Source organism: Furipterus horrens, unplaced genomic scaffold (assembly GCF_987537825.1).
Source record: "Furipterus horrens unplaced genomic scaffold, mFurHor1.1.pri manual_scaffold_6, whole genome shotgun sequence".
In the NCBI taxonomy this organism is placed as follows: Eukaryota; Metazoa; Chordata; class Mammalia; order Chiroptera; family Furipteridae; genus Furipterus; species Furipterus horrens.
The window spans coordinates 102,541,165-102,567,358 of record NW_028327176.1 but is presented as its reverse complement, the minus strand read 5'-3'; positions in this window follow the sequence as shown (position 1 = coordinate 102,567,358).

The window sequence follows — 26,194 nt, the reverse complement described above, 5'->3', positions numbered from 1 at the left end:
GATTCAGGGGGAAGTGTGCTTTACCATCAGAATTGCTTTCTCTGTTGACAACATAGGGTTTTCTGCCTTCACCTCCACTAACATTAATCGCCTCCTGCAATTGGCCTGGGAGATCAAGGACAGGGTACAAAAAGGGAAGAGGAAATATGCCTCCTAATAACTGTTAAATATTTAAGAATGGTTCTCTCAAGAATTCAATAATGGTTATTTTTAAGTGTCAATTTGACTAGGCCCTAAGATACCTCAATATTTGGTTAAATATTATTTCTCATTGTGTCTGTGAGGGTGTTTCTGAGTGAGATTAACATTTTAATCAATAAAATGAGTAAGTAGAATGCACTTTCCAATATGGGTAGATATCATTTAATCTGTTGAAGGCCTTAATAGAATGAAAAGGAGGAAAGGAGAACTTGCTTACTTTTGGCCTGCTTACTTCTGAGGTGAGCTATAGGTCTATTGTACTTGGACTAGATATTGTATTATTGGCTTTCTTGGTTCTAAAGCCTTTGAACTTCAACTGAAACTACATCACAAGCTCTCCAGTTTGCAGACAGAAGATTATGGTACTTCTCAGGCCCCATAATCATGTTGACCAATTTCTTATTAAATACATATATAGCCCTGGCTGGTGTGGCTCAGTGGATTGAACGCTGGCCTGTGAACCAAATGGTTACTGATTCGATTCCCAGTCAGGGCACATGGCCTGGGTTGTGGGCCAGGTCCCCAGTTGGGGCTGCAGAAGAGGCAGCCACACATTGATGCTTCTCTCCCTTTGTTTCTCCATCCATTCCCCTCTCTCTAAAAATAAATAAATAAAATCTTAAATATATATATATATATAGAAATAATAATAATTAATAATAATACTATAAACAAAATCTATTGGTTCTTTTTGTTTGAAGACACTTGACTAATATAGTATCATCTAAACCTCTTTTCTAAGTAAATCATGACTTAAGTTTTCTCCAGAGAGGGCCACATGGACTGTCTTAATCTCAGCATCCTCTAGATCAGCGTGGAAGGTGTAGAATCACTCACTTTTGAACATAGACTTAAGCAGACTCTGTAAGAAGTGTTGCGTCAAGAAGTTACAGCCAAAGCTTCATCTGCAGAAGTGAAAGGGGCAGTCCTAGATAATGTTCTGCTGCTCTACCTGTTCCTTTTGGACAATTCAATAGAATTCAATTTAAATTCATAAGTATGAACAGAGCATCTGTTTTGTTTTAGATTAAGTGGCATAGAGGATTCAAAGAAATATAAATCCTAATTACTGACAACAATGATGTCGCGATAACATAATTTTTTAAACAATGCAGATATAATACAATAACATGCTTAAAAATCAAGAAATATTTTGTTTAGCATTAGATAAGCACATCTTTAGTATTTATGAAATACTGAAAAATTTCCAGCTATAGTCACGAGCTAAGAAAAATGAAGTGAAATATCTCTCTCTCAAATCTTTTTCTGCCTCTGAAACTTGAACTACCTGGGGCCAAGAGGGGCTTTTATTTTTAACAGATTCAAGGTTAGTTTTGAAAATGTTATACTAGGACATGAGAGGAACTATAGGTTGAATTGAGTGCTCCATAAAGATATATTGATGTCCTAATATCTAGTACCTCAGCATGTAACCTCTTTGGATATAGTGTCATTGCAGATATAGTTAAGGTGAGGCCATTTTGGAGTGAAGTAAACCCTTAATCAATACAATTGGTGTCCTTAAGAGACACGAGGGAAAGACTGCCAAGCTATGATGGAGGCAGAGATTGGAATGATGCATCTGCAAGCCAGGGTTGTTGATAAAAGTCAGAAGCTTAAAGAGGAAAGGAAAAATTCTCTCCTACAGGTTTTAGAGGAAGCATGACCCAGCTAACACCTTTGTTTCATACTAGTGGCTTTCATAATTGTGAGACAATTTTTTGTTGTATGAAGCTACACAGGTTTTAGTTCTTTGTTATAGAAATCTTCAGAAACTAATACAGGGAATGTTAAGGCATAGGAGTGATAAGCCTAATTTTACAGCCCATTAATCTGGATTAAAAGTCAACTTCATCATGTCTCTTATGTTTATTTCCTCACCTGCATAATAAAAATTCCTCCCAGTCGGAACCTTCCTCAGGCTTAATATGGAGGTTAGTACCAACACACAGCCAATATTAATGTGCTCAACATATTGCCTGGTGCCTTGGCTAAACCTAGATTGGCAGCCAAAGTTACTGCAGGGATTTAACAAAATTTCAGCCTCCTTCAGAATGGATCCATGAGTATTCAAAAAGCACAGTGGTGAAAGTAAAGGTAGAGATAAGCATGTTTTCAATTTACTTATAGTTTTCCAAGACAACAAGGCATAACATTTTTCTGCCTTTGAAGATTGCAAGTTGAGAGTCACTTACATTGTGACTGTATATTATTTTTTAAATCCAAAACAAGGACAGATGTTTACAAAGTAGAAGGGAACCTTGGTAACAATGCAGCTGATATGTGGAATCAGAACTGTTAGGTACTTTGGGAGTTCATGGCTCTGCATAGATGGACCTGTCCTGCAGAGAGAGGTGAACAGCTACATGTTCATATCTTCTTTGGCCAATGACTTTAATCTCTCTTCCACTTTTCAGCTACTATATACTATGCTAAATAGAAAACCACTTATTTTAAAAATGTGCCTCAACTAATCATTATTTTATATATTTACCTGAGGTGCATGCCTACAATAGGTCTATAGAAGAATGTCACTTTTAAAAATAATAGCCTCTGAGAGGAAGAGGATTTATAAACACAGAATATTATTTTATCTAGTCCAACTATAAGGAAAGTGGCAGAAATAAGGCCAGGAAGTTCCCAAGCAAAGTAGGACCCTGAACTTTCTCCCAAACCTCATAGAAAAGCCACTTGAATCTATAAAGTCATCTAATATTAGTGCAAAACAGAAAGGAGAAAAAAATCTACTCCCTCTGAGGGGCCAAAAAGAGGACAGTAAACATAATTATCTTTAAAGGGTGTGCAAAAGTCAAAATTGGGTTTAGATTCCACTTCAGTAATGGATATGGATAGATACTTTTACAGGCTATAACTATTTTCCAATTAAAAGTATTGCAGGATATAAGATAACTGTGTGATACAAAGTTTGGAAAAAGAATGGAAGGACTGAGTTAATAAGGTGACAAGTGAAGGTTAATAAATTATTATTCAGGGTTTTAGATAATTGGCATCACTTGGGAGTAGGAGAAAACGACTGAAACTGGGAAGAGATGAACTACTATACTAGAACACTTTAACAAATGACCCACTTAACACCAATTATCATGCTATTTTGCCATTACTCTTAGGTTTGTTAACTATCTTGCTCTCCTTTAGGAAAACGTGTCATACAAGTGACAAAATGAGATTAATTATAATAAATTCAAGACAAAACACTTTTGAAGCCAAGCCTCACTTATTAGGGCCTATTTTAAATAAACCAACCAATTTGTGGTTCCTAGTTAGGCAGACCTTCACAAAGCATTTCATTTCTGTGAAAACCCTACTTCATTTTTTGCCCTTCTAATATATACCTGACAGAAAGTTTAGATGTTAACTTGTTTATTTTTTTATTCTTTCTAAGTTTTATTTTTCAATTACAGTTTACATTCAATATTATTTTGTATTAGTTTTTAATATGCAACACTCTTTATTCCAAAAAATATTTGATTTGGCTTCTTTATCATGTCACTGTAAGTGAACCCTTTAACCAATAATAGTGATAACATAAACTTTATTTTAATATTTTGTTAGTGGCTACATATATAAAAATTTTTTTTAATTTTTATTTATTTACTTTTAGAGGGAAAAAGAGGGTGAAAGAGAGGGAGAAAAACAGCAATGTGTGAGAATACATTGATTAGTTGCCTCTTGTGTGCCTCCAATTGGGGACCTAGTCTGCAATCCAGGTATATGCCCAGACTGGGAATCGAACCAGCAACCTTTTGGTTGGCAGACCATTACTCAATTCACTAAGCCACACTAGCCAGGGCTGACTACATACATATTTAAGTTCATTGTAATAATTCAAACTCTTGGGTAATACCCTCCCCCAAAAGACATGAGAATTTACTAATTATTAAATACAGGTGATTGTATTGAATCTTTCCAAATGAATCCTCTTGCTTTTAACTAAATTAAGCTAAGTTTTTTTCTTTACTGAATTGAACCTCAGCTCTCTACGCAGGTAGAAGTTTTTAAGACAATCTTAACATGCACAAGGCTGTAGAACCTAGGCACAGGCCAACAATCTATTTCTCCACTTCCTTTCAAGTTAAGAGTTCAGGCAACAAATCAACATTATGGTTTGTGCATAACAATGGAAGTTCTGCCCTTGAACACACAACTCCTGCTTTTAAGACTTGGAGAGATATCAAGAGGGCAAACTGGAAATCCTATTAATTGAAGAGGCTTGTAAAAATGTATTGCACTCAGTCTCTACCCTCACTACATTGTACAGTTTTATACCCTGTGGGTGTCTGCTGGAATTAGGAGGAAGTTATTGTTTAAGGTAAACTGTTCTTGAGACTCTGTATTTCATGAAAAATGAGAGACCTTGACAGGCTGTATAGGCTACTTCTCCAACCCTGATCAGTGTGAAGTTCATTCGGTGAACTCAGCCTCCCAAAGGCTCTGATGACCTCATTCCCAAGAAAGTATCAGAAGGTGGGAAGAGTTTCAACTCTGCTCAGAATCTGGCATATAACAGATATTAAATAAGTGTATATGAATTATGGACAGAATGAAAGACCCAAAAAGAAATCTTTGAAGTCCATTATAATGGGTTGCATAAAGAAGTTTTCTGTTACCTGGCTGCTGTGGCTCAGTGAATTGAGTGTCGGCCTGCGAGCCAAATGTTGCTGGTTCAATTCTCAGTCGAGATACATGACTAGGTTGCACGTCAGACCCCCAGTTGGGTGTGCGAGTGAGAGGCAACCACCCAGTGATGTTTCTCTCCCTCTCTTTCTCCTTCCCCCTCTCTCTAAAAATAAATAAATAAATAAACGAAACAAAACAAAAAAGTTAATTATTTTTTTTTTAAAAAGAAGTTTTCTGTTTGAATGCTCATTAGGCAGCTTTTGTTGTTGTTGGTATTGGTTTATTTTAACTGATTTCTTCCTTTAAATTAGAATTATAAATTCTTTAAGAACAGAAATTATTGTATACACTTCCTATGTGATCTCTTGGTTGGATTATAAATAGCAGCATCCAAAAATACTTAGGGGAGGAGCCCTGACTAGTATGGCTCAGTTGGTTGAGCCTCATTCTGCAAAGTGAAAAGTTGCTGGTTCGAGTCCTGGTCACAGCACATGTCAGAGGCAACCAATCAATGTTTCTCTCACACATTGGTGTTTCTCTCCCTCCCCTCCTTTCTCTCTGAAATAAATAAATAAAATCTAAAAAGAAAACTAGGAGAGGATGATTGGTATGGTGTGAATGTTTGTATCCCCCAAAATTCATATGTTGAAATATTAATGCCCACTGTGATGTTATTAGAAAGTGGGCCAGTGTAATGCTATGAGAAAGTGGGAGTTTGGGGGGTCCTGAATGAAATTAGTGTTCTTATAAAAGGGACCCCCAAAGAACTCTCTATCCCCTTCTGTCATGTGAGGACTCAATAAGAAGTGTCTATGACTCTGAAGAGAGGTCTCTCATGGCCATTATAGCATCCTAAATTTTTGTCTTCAAACTTTCCAAACTGAGAAATTAATTTCTGTTGATTATAAACTATCTAGTCTGTGATATTTTGTTATAGCAGACTGATTGGACTAAAGCAATGATCACAAGAGCTAAAGTTTGAGTGTTTTCTGTTTGCCAAGTTTATGTTCATGAAGATGATAATGCCAAGGATGATTGAGACTAGAACAACTTGCATAAATAACTGTGATGATAATTCATTTTTTATAGATATACTAATATTTAAGCTGTGAGAAGTGTTATATTTCAGATAAGAATAATTTAAAAGAAAAATGGATGTCCCCCACCCAGTGCAATATCAACTTAACTACTAACTTAATAACCATGACCTTTATTTTCTTTAGGTAAATCCGAAAAGTCTTAATATGTACTTCAAACATCCAGATTTCATCACTTTCAAGCTCTCTACATTACTATAATGTTTCAACAACTTCTCAGTGGTAAGAACATCATATATATTTTTTTGCTACTGAGATCTTCTCTTTCTCTATCTATAAATTTTATAAACAAAACATATTTGAATTAATATTTCCAAAAAGAAAGAAAAATTAATAAAAAGAACAAAGAGAAGACATCTGGCCACGATGGAGGCCTAGACAGACACGCTGCATCTCCCTCCACAACTAAGAAGGAACACAACTACCTCGAAACTAGAGACAACCAGAAGTTCCAGAAAATCCAGCTGCAAGGAAGTCCAAAAAACAAAGATATAAAGAAGAAATACTCATCCAGACAGGTAGGAGGGGTGAAGAGGATGTGGGTGGTGGAGCAGCAGTGGGGACACTGGGCAGGCTGGCAGAAAGCACAATCACATTTTTAAAACTAGGGAGGGACACCTGGGGAGTGGTCCCAGCACCAGACCAGACTTCCCAGCTCCACACAAAACCAATGGTGAAGGGAAGGAAATTGGGGTTCAAATCAGTGATTTGGAATGTAAGAAAAAGACAACAAAAAACAGTCAACCAGTACATAATGAGGAAAGAAGAATGGAAAAGGTAAGGAGAGACTTAGGAACCTCTGGGACAACATTAAACGTGCCAACATCCGAAGCATAGGGGTGCCAGAAGGAGAAGAGGAAAAGAAAGAAATTGAAAGTTTATATGAGAAAATAATGAAGGAAAACTTTCCAAATTTGGTGAAGGAAATAGACATACCAGTCCAGGCAGCACAGAGAGTCCCTAACAAGCTAGACCCAAAGAGGACCACACCAAGACACATCATAATTACAATAAAATGCCAAAGGTGAAAAATAAAAAGGGAATCTTAAAAGCAGCAAGAGAAAAGCAGAGAGTTACCTACAAAGGGGTGCCTATAAGACTATCAGCTGGTTTCTCAAAAGAAATTTTGTAGGCAAGAAGGAGCTGGCAAGAAGTATTAAAGGTGATTAAAAGCAAGAACCTACAACCAAGATTACTCTATGCAGCAAAGCTATCATTTAGAATGGAAGGGCAGATGAAGTGCTGCCCAGACACGGTGAAGCTAAAAAAGTTCATCATCACCAAACTATTGTTATATGAAATGTTAAAGGGACTTAAGAAAAAGAAGTTAAGAACAATATAGGAAAGGGTGAAGCCAAAGAACTTACATGCACAACCCATGAACATAATCTAAGAGAGGTGGGATTGCTGGAGGTGAAGGGGGTACTGGGCAGAGGGGAGCAAAGGGGCAAATAATTAGAACTATTGTAACAACATAATCAATAAAATATACTTAAAAAAAACCCAACTAAGCAAACCATAATAGGAACAGAATCATAAGTATGAGGATCATTTGGAGGGTTATCAGTTGGGAGGGGGAAGGGAGAGAAATGGGGAAATGGTGCAGGAATTAAGAAGCATAATTGGTTGGTACAAAATGGACAGGGGATAGTTAAGAATAATATAGAAAAGCGTGAAGCCAAAACCTTATATGCATGACCCATGGACATGAACTAAGGAGGGCCTGGGGTTGCTGGAAGGAAGGGAGGTACTGGCAGAGGGAGGCAAAGGAAAAAAATTGGGACTACTGTAACAGCATAATCAATAATATATACTTTAAGAAAAGAACAAAGAGAGAAACTAAATAAATGTATGCATATAGGTAGCAAAGGGTAATGTTCTTTTAACAGAATGCATTTTCTTTAAGCTTATCAAAAGTAGCTTTTCCACTTTGACATGAAGGTTTTGGTGTAACACATGCCAGTCTGGCCACTCCATTACAGAAATGCCTTTCAAATGTGCAGCAGATGGTAATCAAAATTAACTTGAAGATTTTGAGGCTATATGTTATGATTAATAAACATGGACCTTACAACTCAGAAATTAAGGAATATCATACTCTTAAAGAAGAAACTGATGATAATTTGGAGTGTTAAGATCAAGTGGCAATGTAAACCATTCCAGACCAGCTTGAATGTGACAAGATAAGACATGTGGTGGGGTGATAAAAGTCATTATGAGAGTCATATATGAATGACATTTCCTGACTTCTCATGTTAACTCTGTAACATATTAACATACATCTGAAATATTATAATGTCTGAATATGTACTTCTGACAGTTCCCAAATATTCATATCTGTGAAAGGCATTTGCAGCTCCTGAGTGTGCAAGAGGTGGCAAGAAGGGTAGTTGAACCCCACAGACATCCCATATGGTTGCCAAACCTCATTGTTATCAGGATGTGAATTAATGACAGGCATCAATCATGCAGTTCTTACAGAACTTCAACAACAGTGGTTTGTTGTTAGTTTTCTACGTAATTCTTCTCCCCACATTTAATGTCCTGTAGCATTCAGAAGAGTAAACAGGCTAAGACAGTGGAGAAATGAAAATAAGTGCAGCACCTTCATTAGCATAAGTCTTGCCTCCAACTCCTAGAATTTCAACTAGAAACTCATGAAACAAAGGCATATATATATATATATATATATATATATATATATATACACACCATTCTCCCTGAAAATCAAAGAGATCAAAGAGAAAATGTTTGGTAATTTGCTGTTATGCTATTATTTGAGATGTTAGAACTTTCTGGACTTTAATCCCTCAATTAGCTCATTCATTTCTTTTCTCCTAGTTAGATTGTTATAAAAAGGTTGCTGGGGTCCAACCTCAGGGCTCATGAATAAATATTAGACTAATAATCAATGACATTTATTAGAAGTGTATTAAGTGTTATATACTATATACTTTTCTAAATGCTTTGTAGTTACTGACTCATTTAATCCTAACACTGATCCTATTAATTATGCATTGATAATTTTATCCCCATTTACAGATAAGGAAACCAAAGCATATAGCAATGTAAGTTGCAGAATTGTATTTAACAAGGTCAAATTGTCTTCCTGACCAAAGTCTTTTAATGCCTGTTCTTTTCTGCAACTCCCCTTCCAGTCTGCACTTGCCGCAAGAGGAATACCAGCTGCAAAGTCCCTAAAATCAATACTATTTACTGTTGTTCCAGGATTTATTGAACTCATAAGTGAGTAAGTAGAACTTTTGCAGAGTTGTGTTTGATAGGAAGGGGAAAGAGGGCACAGTGGTGTAAAGACACATACTGAACTGGTTCCATATCATCCCCAGCTATTGAAGAGACTTGAACAAATTATTTTCCCCATCTGGAACCCAATTGTTCCTCTTTGATAAAGAAAAGAGATTGACTAGATTATTTCTATGGTCACCTGTAACTCTAATATTTATATAAATATAGTGTTTTATAGCAGAGTTCATGATAAGAATCTTAATCCTTTTCTAGGTCTTGGCTAACAAGAGATTTTCTCAGAGATGCCATATGGAACACTTTGTGTAAAGCAGATATCATTTTATACATCATTCCAGTCTTCAATGAGGGTAGATATATGTTTATTTCTATGTTTTATTATCTGTCTCATCCCCTAGATTGTATGTTACCTGGGGATGGATACTAGAACTGTTTTATTTTCCATTTTTTGTTAATTTCTATTTTGGACTTCTATTTTTTTTATTTTTAGTTGTTTATTCTAGTAGAGGTGTTCCCATTTTTCCTCTTCACTTCCATCCACTCAGACCACCCCTCACTCCCTCAGTCATTCCCCACGCCATTGTCCATGTCCATGGGTCATTCATACATGTTCTTTGACTAATCCCCTCCCCTTTCTTCTACCTTTTCCCTCCGGCCTCCTCCCTCTTACAGCTGTCAGTCTGTTTCATGTTTCCATGTCTCTGGTTCTATTTTGCTCATTAGTTTATTTTGTTCATTACATTCCAGTTTTAAGTGAGGTCATAGGGTGTTTGTCTTTCACCAACTAGCTTATTTCACTTAGCATAACAGTCTCTAGTTCCAGCCATGCTGTTTGTAAAAGGCAGGGATTCCATTTTTTTCTGCTGCATAGTATTCCACTGTGTAAATGTGCCAGTTTTTTAATCCACTCATCTATGATGGGCACTTAGGTTGTTGCCAGCACTTGGCTATTGTAAATAGCACTGCTATGAATGTAGGGGAGCATAAGATCTTTTGAGTTGGTGTTTCCAATTCTTGGGGTATAATCCCATCAGTGGAATCACTGGATCAAAAGGCAGTTCCATTTTTAGTTTTTTGAGGAAATTCCATACTGTTTCCCAAAGTAGTTTCACCAGTCTGCATTTCTACCAACAATGCACTAGGGTACCCTTTTCTCCACATCCTCGCCAGCACTTGTTGTCTGTTGATTTATTAATGATAGTCATTCTGACCAGTGTGAGGTGATATTCCATTGTGGTTTTACTTTGCATCTCTCTGATGGCTAGTGAGGCTGAGCATTCCTTCATATGTCTATGGGCCTTCTGTATGTCCTTCTTGGAGAAGTGTCTGTTCAGGTCCTTTGCCCATTTTTTTAAAGTATATTTTATTGATTATATTGTTACAATAACCCAATTTTATTGCCTTTGCTCCCCTCTGCCCAGTACCCCCACTTCCCCTAGCAATCCCACGCCCCTCAGTTCATAAACATGGGTTGTGCATAAGCTCTTTGGCTTTACCATTTCCTATATTATTCTTAACTTTCCCTTGTCTATTTTGTAGCGAACAATTATGCTTCTTAATCTTTGTACTATTTCCCATTTCTCCCCCTTCCTCATCCCAACTGATAACCCTCCAAATGATACATATACCTATGATTCTGTTTCTATTCTGGTTTGCTTAGTTGGATTTTGTTTTTACTTTTTAGATTCAGTTGATAGATGTAAGTTTGTTGTCATTTTAGTGTTCTTAGTTTTGATCTTCTTTTTCTTAAATAAGTCCCTTTGACATTTCATATAATAATAGTTTGGTGATGATGAACTTTTTTAGCTTTCCCTTGTCTGAGAAAGACTTCATCTGCCCTTCCATTCTAAATGATATCTTTGCTGGATAGAGTAATCTCAGTTTTAGGGCCTTGCTTTTCATCATATTGAATACTTCTTGCCAGTCCCTTCTTGCCTGCAAAGTTTCTTTTGAGAAATCAGCTGATAGTCTTACAGGCACCCCTTTGTAGGTAACTCTCTGCTTTTCTCTTGCTGCTTTTAAGATTCTCTCTTTATCTTTCACCTTTGCCATCTTAATTATGATGTGTCTTTGTGTGGTCCTCTTTGGGTCTAGCCTGTTTGGGACTCTCTGTGCTTCCTGAACTTGTATGTCTATTTCCATTGCCAAATTTTGGAAGTCTTCTTTTATTATTTTTTCACATAAGCTTTCAATTCCTTGCTCTTCCTCTTCTCCTTCTTGCACCCCTATGATTCAGATGCTGACATGATTAAAGTTGTCCCAGAGGTTCCTAAGCCTCACCTCATTTTTTTCAATTCTTGTTTCCTCATTCTGTACTGGTTGACTGTTTTTTTCTTCCTTATGTTTCAAATCATTGATTTGAACCCCGGTTTTCTTCCCTTCACCATTGGTTTTGTGTGGATTTTCCTTTGTTTCACTTGCATAGTCTTCACTTCTTCCCTTATGCGTTTGCCAAACTTAAGCATTGCTATCAAGCCTGTGAGCATCTATCACCAGTGTTTTGAACTCTGCATCTGTTAGGTTGGCTAACTCCTTGTCTGTTAGGTTGGCTATCTCCTCCTCACTTAGTTCTCCCACTGGAACCTTTATCCACTCCCCCTTTTGGACCATACTTCTCTGTCTCCTCATCTTGACAGGCTCCTATGTTTGTTTGCCTCTGTGTCTCAGGTAGATCTGCCACTCCTCTTACATTGTAAGGGTCAGAGACTTAGGTATTCATCAGTACAAGGCGACCTGGTTCACCACGTTTTGGCACTGTGTGGGGGGAAGGGTCTGAGGGGGAACAATGCCACTTACTCAGCACTCATCCCTTTTCCAGGCACTTCTCCCACTCTGGCGCCTCTGTAGCTGTTGCCCTGGCTGTCGTGCCAGAGTGGGTGGGTCTGCTGACTTTCCAGGACCATGGGGGCCCTTAAACAAGTGGACTCTGCTGAGAGATCACCAGTTTTTTCTCCTCTCCAACCCCCACTGGTTTGCACAGTCAGAAACAATGAGGCTTGATTTTCCCTGCTGCTGGGATGGTGAGCTGAGCAGTGTTGTCTGGCACTGGGAGCACTCCCCAGGTGTCCCTCACCGCTTTTAAAAATGTGTAACTGCACTTTCTGCCAGCCTGCCACCACCGCCACCACCGCCACCACCACCACCACACAGTGTCCTTTCTGCCCCAGCTCCACGCCTCCTACCTGTCTGGATGAGTATTTCTTCTTTATATCTTTGTTTGTTGGACTTCCATGCAGGTTGATTTTCTGGAACTTCTGGTTGTCTCTAGTTTTGAGGTAATTTTATTTCTTCTTAGTTGTGGAGGGAGATGCAATGTGTCTGTCTAGGCCTCCATCTTGGCCGGAAGTCCCTTTGCCCCTTTTTAAATTTGATTGTTTTTTTTCTGGGTTAAGTCATATAAGTTCTTAATATTTTGAAGATTATAAACAAACGGGACTACATCAGATTAAAAAGCTTCTGCACAACCAAAGAAACGAGCTTCAAAATGAAAAGGGAACCAACTGTATGGTAGAACATATTTGTCAATGATACCATTGGACAAGGGTTTAATCTCCATATATATATATGTGTGTGTGTGTGTGTGTGTGTGTGTGTGTGTGTATATATATACATATCGTCGTCGTCGGCAGCCGTCCGTCTCGAGAGACGATGGTGTAGCTTCTTAAGAGTCTATCTGCACCGCCGAGAATGGCTGTGCAGTCCGACTCGGGAGTGACATGGTATCTGTCTCCTCCCGTGTTGAATCGACATCTTGCGATGACGCTGAAGCTACAGAGCCTGGGCAGGGTAATATGGAGGGTCTGCTGTTGCCCATGCAGCAGACCCCCCCTCTCTTCGCAGCTGAAGGGTCCAAGGGAAAGACAAAGTCAATACAGCTTGGCTTCAGGTGCGCCGCAGGAGTTGCCGGTGTTGACTACAACATCAAACCGCCTTAGGGACTCCGGCTCCGGATTTTCTGTCGGGGTTTACTCCCTTAGCCTTTCCCCTGAAGAGGTATGCCGCAAGGCAGCGGAGGTTTTTTGGAATCAGAGTTTTCCTTCTCTGATGTGCCCTGACTGGAAGATCGAACCAGCGACACTTAGCTCGCAGGCCGACGCTCAATCCACTGAGCTAAACCAGCCAGGGGTATATATATATATATATATATATATATATATATATATATATATATATATATATATATTCCATTTTAAACTTAATATCAAGCACTAAGTTTTATATATGCTGAGCATGTACAAATTACTTACCTCATTTATTTTGTTTTGTCATGGAAGAAATTCTACCATTTTTCCTGGGTAATCTTTAAGATGATAATAATGTCAACTTATTGCTAGTGAAAACTATATCACTTATAAGTAATTGTTAAACTCATTAGCCTCATAATAGCCAAAGTAATAGCTAAGCTATTTTTTAAGTTTGAAAACAATCTTTTATTTTAAATCTTTTTAAGTGTGTAAATAGATACATTTTTTCTTTCTTTTTGACTATATGATACCACTTTTATCATCTATTATATTACTATTATCTATGTGATAGACTGAAAAATAAATATGACCCCCACAATACTGTTCTTCCAAAAAAAAAGTGGACTGTTTTCTCACCTCTTAAATCTGGGAGGAGTAGTGAGGGTTTTAAGATTTTTATTAAGTGGCAAAAACTGGCAGTACTGAGATTGTGCCAGCTCCAAACCCAGACCATAAGAGGCCTTGCTTTTTAGCTACTTTTGAGGAAAAAAAAATGTCACTATGCTAATAATTCATGTAAGTCTACTGGATGATGAAAGACCCATGGCCCAATCACTCTTGTTGACCCAACTAATTGTCAGTCAACTACTACTTATGTCACTGAGGCCTTCTTGGACTAACCAGCCCTAGAAAATGTCCCAGCTGCCTACACATGAACTAACCTATTCAAAATCAGTTAAGTTAGGTCAGATCAGAACTGCCTAGTAGAATTGTGAGCTAAATATATACTGGTTGATTTAAAGCCACTATGTTTTAGGGTGGTTTGTTTACAGTAAAAAGAAACAGGTAAACTCAAATACAATAATATTCTGTAAGCTTACTATGATATTTTGGTCATTTATCTCGATCAAATAGGGGTAAGAACTTCACACTCTTTGTAATTCTTGTGATGTTGTTCTGTAGATTTTCTTTTCTTTATAAAAGTTGGTGCGAAGTTGTGGGCTCTCTCTAGAAGCCAACTCTTTCCCACATTTTTAAATTACATTTTTAATATGTAACCAAGTCAGCTTTCTTGCAATTATATATTTTATAAAATAAAAATATCTTTTATGAGTCTTTGAAAGAATCCCTTATAATTAAGTTTGGTTTTTAAATAGTTTTTTGTGGCATCCCTTCTGTATTGATTGCAGGTGTTTGCTTGCAGTTGCTTTCTTCCACACTCTTGATTTTACTCAGTATACTTGAGGTCACCTGAATAATGACATCTGCATGAATTACTTTATTACCTATGTGGTGTCAGATTCTCTGTACTCAGATTTCATCCTTATTTCATTCACTTCAATCTCTCATATATAAAAGAACAGCATAAACTGGATTTTGTTCATTCTTTGGAAAAAGAGATTTACTAAATGATTTTCCTCTAGCTTGGAAGGAATGCTTTAAAAAGCACCAACTCTAAAAGGGGACAACTGTAATTGAAAAACCAAAAAAAAAAAAAAAAAAGCACCAACTCTAAGACTCTAATAGACCAAACAAAGAGATAGTTGTGCATTTGAATACTTAGACTCAAAAATCAATAAGTAACAAAAATTAGAAATGAGTGAATAAATGAATGAGTGAATAGGTCTCAAGAATAGATAATATTAACTCTAATGTCTTTCTTCTCTAGTGCCTGGTATATCTCTTGACATGAGCATTCTGTTTACATTATAGCCTGACTAGGGGCTAAGATACATTGGTAATGTCCTCTATGTTACATAATATTTTAAATGCACGTCTCAGCAGGCTCCTAGCTTTTCAAATTCCCTGACAGAAAGTTAGGTTGACACAAGACTACATGATCAACCAAAGAAACTGACAGGAATTCTATTAATACCTGGATAAAGAATTCATAAGGGAACATAGTAGGTCAGGAAGAGATTTCTAAAGTAAGAAACTTTACACAAGAATAGACTCAAGCAGTTTGATTCAGTCAAAATTGAAGGAAAAGTTTGAAAGAAGTGAAAGGGTAGAAAAGACTACCACAGGTATTTTTTGAGAAGTTGACTGAAGAATGAATAAATTTAGCTAAATAAATAGTAATTCTATTTGTAAGTCTTAAGAGAGAAATATCATTAGGGCAGAAAGTGGGGGTATAATGGGGAGCTGGGGGGATAGCTTAAGCCCAGAGGTAATGAGAGAATAGGTGAGCAACAACATACAGAGAAAGGAATATTGTTAGCAAAACATGATTTTGCTAGAACTTTGCTCAGAACCTAAAAGTTTTTCACTTCTTACTAGGAATATACAATATTCATTTATTTTTCTCTCAATTTGGATGTGTTTGTTTGCAGTCATCAATTTAGACAAGTCAATCAAATCATAAAGCTGTCATGGCATAAGGTAATATAATTGAATGTGGAAAATATAAACTGCTACAGAAAATATGTAATAGTCATGGCAAAAATAATTTTGCATGTGGATATGTCATCGTCGTCGGCAGCCGTCCGTCTCGAGAGACGATGGTGTAGCTTCTTAAGAGTCTATCTGCACCGCCGAGAATGGTTGTACAGTCCGACTCGGGAGTGACACGGTATCTGTCTCCTCCCGTGTTGAATCGACATCTTGCGATGACGCTGGAGTGTCCTCTCCAGTGGAGCTGAAGCTACAGAGCCTGGGCAGGGTGATATGGAGGGTCTGCTGTTGCCCATGCAGCAGACCCCCCCTCTCTTCGCAGCTGAAGGATCCAAGGGAAAGACGGAGTCAATACAGCTTGGCTTCAGGTGCGCCGCAGGAGTTGCCGGTGTTGACTACAACGTCAAACCGCCTTAGGGACTCCGGCTCCGGATTTTCTGTCGGGGTTTACTCCCTTAGCCTTTCCCCTGAAGAGGTATGCCGCAGGGCAGCGGAGGTTTTTTGGAATCAGAGTTTTCCTTCTCTGATGTGCCCTGACTGGAAGATCAAACCAGCGACACTTAGCTCGCAGGCCGACGCTCAATCCACTGAGCCAAACCAGCCAGGGGTATGTGGATATGTATACTCTAGATATTACTCTGTATGACACTTATTGATGGGTACAAGTCATTATATATTTTTCTAAGCCTATAGAATGTACAAATAGCAAGAGATAACCCTAATGTAAAGCATGGGTTTTGGGTGATGATGATGTGTCAGTGTAATTGCATTGATTATAATAAATGCACCATTGTGGTGCAAGATGTTGAAAGACGGGAGGCTGCGTGCATGTTAGTTTCAGTGCAGAGGTGCAAGTTATATATAGGAAACCTGTACTTTCTGCTCAATTTTGCTGTGACCCTAAAACTGCTATAGAAAATATAGTCTATTTTTAAAAAGTAAATAAACAGTAGTACAACAAAAAAATTTAATTATTTATGCTTTGCATAAATTAAAGGGAAGAAAACAAATATGTGGTGAGATAACACCATAGTGACCACTCAGTCCAAGTGGCCCATCAGCATATTCCTTAGCTCTCACTGAGGATGATGCCCTGCTGAGACAGCAGGTAATGAGTTCCTGGACTGAGTGTTATGTTTTTATGTTGCTGGATTTGGGGAGGTCTTCTCTCAAGCCATCCTTCACAAAGAGATGCTAGAGAAATTGATTATTTTTTCTAAAAGAATTAAAATCTGTTTATCGCTCTAGGCATCTTTCACTTTGTTATTTTTTCTCTCTCATTTTGGTGGTTCATATTTAGTGGTCTCTCAGGCAAGACTCTGACTAAAAATAATGATGAACTGGGAAAAAGAAAATGCTATCTGGATGTGACTGTAGTTCATGTTTTTGATGCTGTACTTGATGACAATTTATTTTTTTGTGTGAAACTCCTGGGAGTGGAGAAGCACATAATAGAGCTTAGTGAGAATTGCTGTATTCAGTAGTGTCTTTGACATTGTTCTGAAGTTTGTTGTTAGTATTATTTCTGTTTTTTAAAAAGGCCTATCAGCCATAGACAGACTTAAAGGATGCCGCACAATAGGTTAAGTTGCAATGTGTGGCTCATCCTAATTTTAACAGTGTGTCTGGGTTCTAGGTTCTTGAATGGGAAGTTTACATTATTTTGTTGGTATGCAGCCATTGAGACATGACCTCACTAGATTCTGAGCTGTGGTGCCCCTACACCCTTAAGGGTTTTTTTCCTTCCTGAGTCCAGAAATTACCTAGATTTTAAACTGTTATTGTTGACCTAAATAGCCTTTATAAACATTTTAGAAGAATCAATAACGAGCTAAAAACCAAATCCAGTAATTATATTATAATCTAGATGTACATAGGAGTTCAAATACGCATATATGTGATCTCATTTACATAAAATAAAAAAATACTATCATTGTATCCTCTATACGGTACAGAGTTAGTCAGACTACTTTTGGTTACTCCTTTGAACATTGCTGTGTCTGTTTTCCTTCATGTTGTATGTATGCTTCAAATTACTTATCCTTTCCAACACCCTTCACCATTCCCCCAACACATGCTTTCAATTAACCTATAGCATCATAGATATTTCTTTTCTTTCAAAGTAGATACACACTTTATCCATATATAAATTAGATCATGCAGTATTTGTGTTTCTGAGTGGTCTCATCAACTGGAATAGAGAGTAGAATGGTGGTTACCCAGGGTTGGTTGGTTGAGGAAATGGGAAGATGTTGGTCAAGTGGTACAATTTTTCAGTTGTAAGTTGAATAAATTCTGGGAATCTAATAAACAGCATAGTGATTATAGTTAATACTCTCTTTATTGTATACTTGAAATCTGCTGAGACAGTAGATTTTAAGTGTTCTCACCACACAGAAAATATAACTCTGTGAGGTGATGTGTTAATTAACTTGATGTTGATAATCATTTTATAACATATATTTATTAAATCATCATGCACACCTTGCATATCTCAATGTATATCATTTTTGTTGATCATTTTTAATAAAGCTGGAAAAGTTAAAATACAAATGCATATAGAATTTTATTTCTTAAAAGAAAACAAGTATTTTCCACTTATCTTTAATCTTATTACATGTTCCCTTAGTATTCTGTACATATGTGGTTTTTATAAATCTTTCATATATTTACATATGTTGTACTTGTTTGACAAACTAGCAAAATATTTACTCTTAGTTAATCATTCTGTATTTCAGATACTACTGACAAGAATTTGGGGCTATTCAGAGAAAAACAGAGCAGGTTCCCTTTTCCGTAAAAGCCACTTTGTATTTCTATTCTATCTTTAAAATCCCCTGGTGGGCAGGATTCATAGCAAGCATGGAGTTAAGGCCCAGGGCAGGTGGCTCCACACAGCGGTCAAAGTCTTTTGAACCAAGCCTGCCTATCTCCCACATCTCCCCATGCCTGCCTGTCTCCCACATATAGCTTCAAATATATTTTAATGTATTTACATATATTACTGTTTAGTATCATATGTCTTATATAGAAAACATTGTTAAATATGAATTTTATCATTTGCAATTGAAAAGTAAACAAATGTATCCAAGTCCTGCATTAAAATATTACCCTTTAAGTGTTAGTAAAAAATATTTAAAACTAAGAAATTACAACCATTATTTTAGTTTATATTGTCATTTCCAGACTAGGTAGACCCACCTAACAGTACAGTAGTCCCTCACTTATCACTGGTATTACATTCTAGACACACACACACACACACACCCGTGATAGGTGAAAATCCGTGAAATAAGAACCTTACATTTACTCTAGTATTTACATATATTTTAAGGCTTTATAAACCCTTCCCACACACTTATAAACCATTCCCAGTCTCTTATTAACCTTTCCCACTCCCTTATTAACCTTTTCCACACTTTTATAAACACTACTTACATTCTTAAACATATTCTACACTCTTAAACCTACATAACTTTAACAGCATACGTATACAGTACTGCAAATCCTGCGATATAGTGAAAAATATGCGATAAATAATTAAATATAACATTTTTAAAAATCCCACGATACAGTGAGGCACGATAAGTGAACCGCAATATAGAGAGGGACTACTGTATTCCTAACAAAAGATAACACCTACTTACTGTTTAAGTTTTCACCATTTCATTCCCAAAGACTCAACACATGTGGAATGAACTGATGGGTGAGGCATACCCACCACAAATTTCTCCTACACATCTGTGTTAATAGTTACTTATGTAGTTCTGAAGATTTGAGAGTAAGATAATGAGGTTGCAGAATTTGTTAGGGATAAAAAGAGTGACAGAAAATAGGATCTTGGTAGCATAAAGGTGATAGAAAGAGCATTGAACATAAACTTCATTTAATTTACAATGTTCCCTAGGTCAGATAGTACTATTAATCTGCTCTTTTGAAACAGTAGCAAGCCAACAAGTGATTTAAACCCATGGTTTTTATTTTACAATCTTTGCACTATCTTCAGGACTAGGCTGTCTTGTATTTTATTTTTATTTTAAAAATTAACCTTCACCTGAAGTTAATAAATGTTTCTGAAATTTTCATATGTAGTGTAATTTCTATTTATTTATTTATTAATTATTCACAGCTGTGCCATTTAACTTTTGTCTTTTCTTCTATGTTGCTTTTAAATATTTTCCTCCACCAATGGGTTAACAATTAATTGAGATACTTGGTACAGATCTATAGTCGTGGATAAGAAGTCACTAAATTCTGAATACTCTTGTTTTTTCTTTTTGCATATCCTCCTGAAGTTTAGTATCTTAATCATAGCATTTAACTTTTCTCTAAGTAAATGTTTTAATTTAATTTCTATATGGTATTTTGTTCTAATGGTTTTATATTGTAACTTTTTAAAAGTATATTTTATTGATTATATTGTTACAATAGTTCCAATTTTTTCCCCTTTGCTCCCCTCCGCCCAGCACCCTCCTCCCCCAGCAATCCCCCCCCTCAAGTCCATGCCCATGGGTCGCACATACAAGCTCTCCCACTTCACCCTTTCATATATTCTTCTTTTTTTAAATAAATAAATTATTAATTAATTATTTTAACAAAAAAAATAACAATCCCTCCCTCTCAGACTTAAGACCCTTTATAAGCTTATAAAGGACAATGGGCGAAGGTCTCGAGCTCCTCTAGCTGCTTCGAGCTGGACATGGTCGTCGTCCTTCCTACCCTTGGGTCCAGAAATCCCAAATAAGAGTGGGGGTGTGGAGGGGAGGGTGGCCTTCCCACATGGGGAAGGATCGTGCAGACTCCAGGTCAGTTGGCTGTCCCCGGACAACGGTGTGCTCGGTTTAACCGGCTGGCATCCTTGTTGTATTCTGGGGGCAACAGATTTGGAAACAGGGTTAAAAGACATCATTCAATCTATAACCGCTAGATAACAGAAGGCAGGGATTAATTTTTCAATGTCCCACATTAGAGAAAAAAGGGGCTTCTTTGGAGGAAGGTGTGCCAGGCACATCTCACCTGTCCAAAACCCTTTTGCCCGTTATACTTAGTTTGGGCTGAGGGAAATATTTTAGGTTTCCCCCCTCTCAGACTGCTGGGCCCTTTCTGTCCAATTGAGAAAACCTTGGAGGAAGAGTAGCTCATTTAGAAAACCAGGTAAAGCTAAAAGGAAAGATAAATGCAAGGATCGGGGGGGATTTCAGGAGACTACAAAGTCTTTCAGAGAAACTATACCTTGTCATTACATTTTGTTTTGATTTTTTAGTACAGCAATTAAAGGAAGTTACTATTTGTGGGTTGGCTCCCAATTTTTCTTAAACTACTCTTAAACATATTGATTTATTGATGGTGACATGTCAGAAGTTTCACCTAAAGGCCAGTTTTACTAAATAAAACCTTTTTTTTTTTTGCCACTTTTCAAGGGAAGTACAACAATTTAGTAAACAGTGCAAGTTTATATGGGACATAGAAGTGCTTGCAGGAAGAGTTTGATATTTTGACATAGGCAAATTCTTGACAAACAAAATGAGAAGCTCTTAGGCACAAAGTGTGTGCTTTTGAGCAAGCAGTGCCTCGGATTTCTCTGTCTCTCAGAAGTCTAGTAACAGTGTTTTCTTAAGTATATGGAAACTTTTTTAAAATGTTGAATACTTAACAAAATCTTCATTCTTTAGCCAAAAATCACATATAAAATATTCAAAGCATCATCATTCATAATAGCTATATACTAGAAACAACTCAACTTTTTTAAGCAGTAAAATAAATAAGCACAAGAATGGGAAAGAATGACCCATTGCTATACACAATGATGTGACTGAATCTCATAAACATGATGCTGGATGAAAGGCACCAGACTCCTAAAATTATAAATTTTATAATTTTTCTAATATAAAATTCAAAAACTACAAAGCAAATTTTTGGAAATTGAAGCCTAATAGCAGTTGCCTCTCTTTTTGGGGGTGGCGGTGGATGGGTAATGTCTTGGATACTGGCAATTCTCTGTTTTGATCTGGGTGCTAGTTACATGCATGCATTTATCAAAATATATACTGAAGAGTTTTAAGTATTTAACACTTTAAAAAGATTAACAGCAACAAAACCTATATATTTAATTTGGTAAATTACCTGTAAAATAGAACAGCTCTTTTAATTACCTTTTCCCCACACCTATCTTCTCTTGAACATTTTATATTTCATTATATTTAGACCGATACAAGTTTATCTTAGGTTTTTTTTACGTCAGGCAATTATCATTTCTTACAGCAAATTTGCACCAATAATATGCCAAATAGATGGGTCCAATATGTTATTACCAACAATTCCTGTTCTTCTCTCTCTTGTTCCTTCTCTTTTCCTACCCCCCACATACTCACCAACATACAAATGAGATATAACATCATAACATTCTTAGATATTTATATTTGAACTTTAAAAGAGGAAAATTATTTTCTTAATGCCCTTACCAATATTTAGCTACCCCATATATATGGATATAACAGTGTGAACTTCTTGATACCACATTTCTGAATAACTGAAATTTATAAACAACTTCAGAATATTTTTGCTGATGCTACAACATTTTTTAATGTCAATCTAAGATATTCTCTCTTAACTTCAAGGTAAATCCAAAAGGGACAAAGATAAGCAGTATGTTAAAAATATAGATGTATAGGCAAAAGTAGGTTTAAAGCTTTAATATAAATAAAAATACAATAATTAATACATAATAATACAAGTATAATCTCTGTGTTTCATGTACTCACAACTGTAAACCTACTTTTTCCCACTCCCATATGATAGCCATTGTGGAAGAGAGAAAGGGTGGAAGGAGGATTTAGGTTAATAGAACACTTTGTGCCTCCAAAATTATTCTAATGTCTTCCATTTTAATTCAGGGTAAAGACCTGGATCAGTTGCTTATTAATCCAATCTGGCTTTTGCTTCACTGCTATTATTAACTCCTTTATTCAGATGTTATTCAAATTAGTTTCTCTATTAAAAGCATCAAATTGATGCAGGCAAAACATATTGTTAGTAAACCTTCTTCAGTTGGTAACACATTAATGATAGATCTGGCATCCTCAGTGTCAAAAACTCAGTTGGCATCTGTTACAACAGAATCAAGTTAAAATGAGTGAAATGAAAACAAATGGAGGCGGAGGTGGTGACGGGAGTGTTGTAAAATATTTGAAATGTGCTATAGATTCTTTGTCCCTACAGACTCTCTTAGGTTTCATCGAATTGATCAAGAATTTGGTACCACATTGTATAGGTAAATTTCTGTGGAAATATAAATGTATAAACATGTAGTTGTGTGGAAAACCTGGGGGCAGACAGGTGCTGTCAACAGAAAGTATCTGAAAAATGTGTTCCTGCTTTTTTGTGACCACATGGCTACTACTTGTATCCATTCCACTGGACATGCGCTTCCTCTTCTACACTTAGATGCCCAAGAGGTCCAGCACAATGCCTGATGCAGGCATCGAAGAGGATAACACTTTTACTTACCTCTAAACTAAAGTTCACCTGCTCTAAATCCCATTCCACAAAAACCTTATTCTATAAGCTATTGCTCTGATCAGGCAATCTGGCCTGACTAATGTAATTCTTCATTAACAACTCATCCCACTAAAAAATATTAATAGTAATGTAGATATTAATAGTATAGATTAGTGGTAATGTGCACAGATTCTGCAGCTAGATTTTCTGGGTTCCAGTCCCACCACTAGCTCACACTAACTGGAAACTTGAGAAACTTCTTTGAGCTGTCTTTCCTCAGTTTGCTCATCTGTAAAATGTATGATAAAAAATAGTAACTACCTAAGGGGCTTTTAAGAGATTGAATGGGTTAAAATATGCAAATTGCTTAGGATGCTGGCTGGTACATGCTAAGCATTATGTGATTAGTAACTTATTATTTACTAATAACATCCCAAAGAAATACACTTTTAAATAGGAATTTTTAGAGATGCCACCTATTTAAATTAAAACAGAGACTTTCTTATTGACAGAATACCAGATAACTTATGAGGCAGTTAGATAAATATGTGAACAGATATTTTAAGAATTCTCAAAATACGTCTGCCCCCAATGTATGATAACTACTAGGTTTTAGATAATTGAGGCCCAGTGAAATTAAACAGCCTGACTAAGGACACCGGGTTGGTAAAGAGTGGTGATAGAGGTTGTGGTGGGAGGTGAAGAAGCACAAGGGACCTTGAACACAGAATTTCTGATGAGAGTACAGAGCCCACAAAGCTTCAAGTAGCCAAACATCTCTATTTTCAGATTCTCAAATCCACATGTTCTCAGGTTTGTTTTCAGCCTCTGGGTAATGAATTCAGATGTCTCCCCAAACACCTCTGTTCCTGTATCCCAATCAAAAATCATGCAGCCTATGACCAAAGTGATCCTCCCTCCTGAATCTCCTACTCTGGTTTTCTTTTTAGCTTTGTGACTGCCACTGCCACCCATTCAATTATCCACGCTGAAATGCTAGCAGCATCCGAGCTCCTCTCTCCCTCCTGTGCTCCTCTATAACCCCAGACCCACAACCTCAGTCAGAGCACCATTTTCTCTCACGGAAAGGACAGTGGTCTCACACCTGATCTTCCAAGCAATATTATTCCCACTACCCATTCTTCCAACTGTAGTTGTAATTGTCACTTGAAAGTGCAAAGGACCATGTCAATCCATGGCTCCCAGTTGCCCAGAAGTTCAAGGTCACATTTTAAAACAGCTCCCAGGAATCTGCGTGATTTTGCAGTGGCCTTACTCTTTTCCATCCACTCCCTTGCCTTCTCTGATGCAGCCGCACTGGAGGACTTGCAGTTCTCACAAGAACATACTGCAGTCTCTCTGCTCTATGGATTCACCTGTGCTGTGCCTTCTGCCTAGGAGAGGCCTTTCCTCCTGTGGTGTTTATACATATTTGAGGCCTGTGTCAAGTAATTCAGGAAAATATTTCACCTCTTATTATGATTTCATCATATGTATGTATGTGTATATATATTACATCATATGAGTATATACACACACACACAAACATATATATGATCAGATAATAAAAGGTAAAATATTTTTCTGAATTACTTGTCTATATACACATTGTGTATACACATATGCATATGTCGTCGTCGGCAGCCGTCCGTCTCGAGAGACGATGGTGTAGCTTCTTAAGAGTCTATCTGCACCGCCGAGAATGGCTGTGCAGTCCGACTCGGGAGTGACACAGTATCTGTCTCCTCCCGTGTTGAATCGACATCTTGCGATGATGCTGGAGTGTCCTCTCCAGTGAAGCTGAAGCTACAGAGCCTCGAGAGATGATGGTGTAGCTTCTTAAGAGTCTATCTGCACCGCCGAGAATGGCTGTGCAGTCCGACTCGGGAGTGACACGGTATCTGTCTCCTCCCGTGTTGAATCGACATCTTGCGATGACGCTGGAGTGTCCTCTCCACTGAAGCTGAAGCTACAGAGCCTGGGCAGGGTGATATGGAGGGTCTGCTGTTGCCCATGCAGCAGACCCCCCCTCTCTTCGCAGCTGAAGGGTCCAAGGGAAAGACGGAGTCAATACAGCTTGGCTTCAGGTGCGCCGCAGGAGTTGCCAGTGTTGACTACAACGTCAAACCGCCTTAGGGACTCCGGCTCCGGATTTTCTGTCGGGGTTTACTCCCTTAGCCTTTCCCCTGAAGAGGTATGCCGCAAGGCAGCGGAGGTTTTTTGGAGTCAGAGTTTTCCTTCTCTGATGTGCCCTGACTGGAAGATCGAACCAGCGACACTTAGCTCGCAGGCCGACGCTCAATCCACTGAGCCAAACCAGCCAGGGTTATATGCATATGTATATGTCATATATATATATACACACACATATATATTACACCTCATAACTTGTACTCTGTTTTACTATTTTCAATTTTAAAATCAAATTAAAACCTCACATAGAATTACAGAATTGTAGTTACTCACATTATATTTCTTCATTCTTACAATTACTCTACTAACAATATTTATTTCAAAACTGTTGTTTATGCACAATAATATTTTGTGCCAGTGGTGTTAGAGACAGTGATTGTGTTCAAAATGTGTGTGGATGATTGTGAAACGTTATAAACTTATCCTTGAAATGAAAATGTGTAGCTGAGTTGGAGGGTATTGAGGCTGGTTGTATAACTGAGATTTCTCTAAATTAATTTTTATGTAGAATAAAGTATTAATGGATAAGTTTAAACATTGGTTTCCTAACTAAATGGAATCTTCAGTAACTATTTAGAAAGTATATAGCAACAAAAACATTTTTAGGGGTAAGGGTATTTTATCACTGACATGGTTTAGAATCACTGGCACATGGTGATAATAAACAGATTGGCTTTTGTTTATTATAGTTTTTAAACAATCTGCAGACAATGTACTCCTTCATTG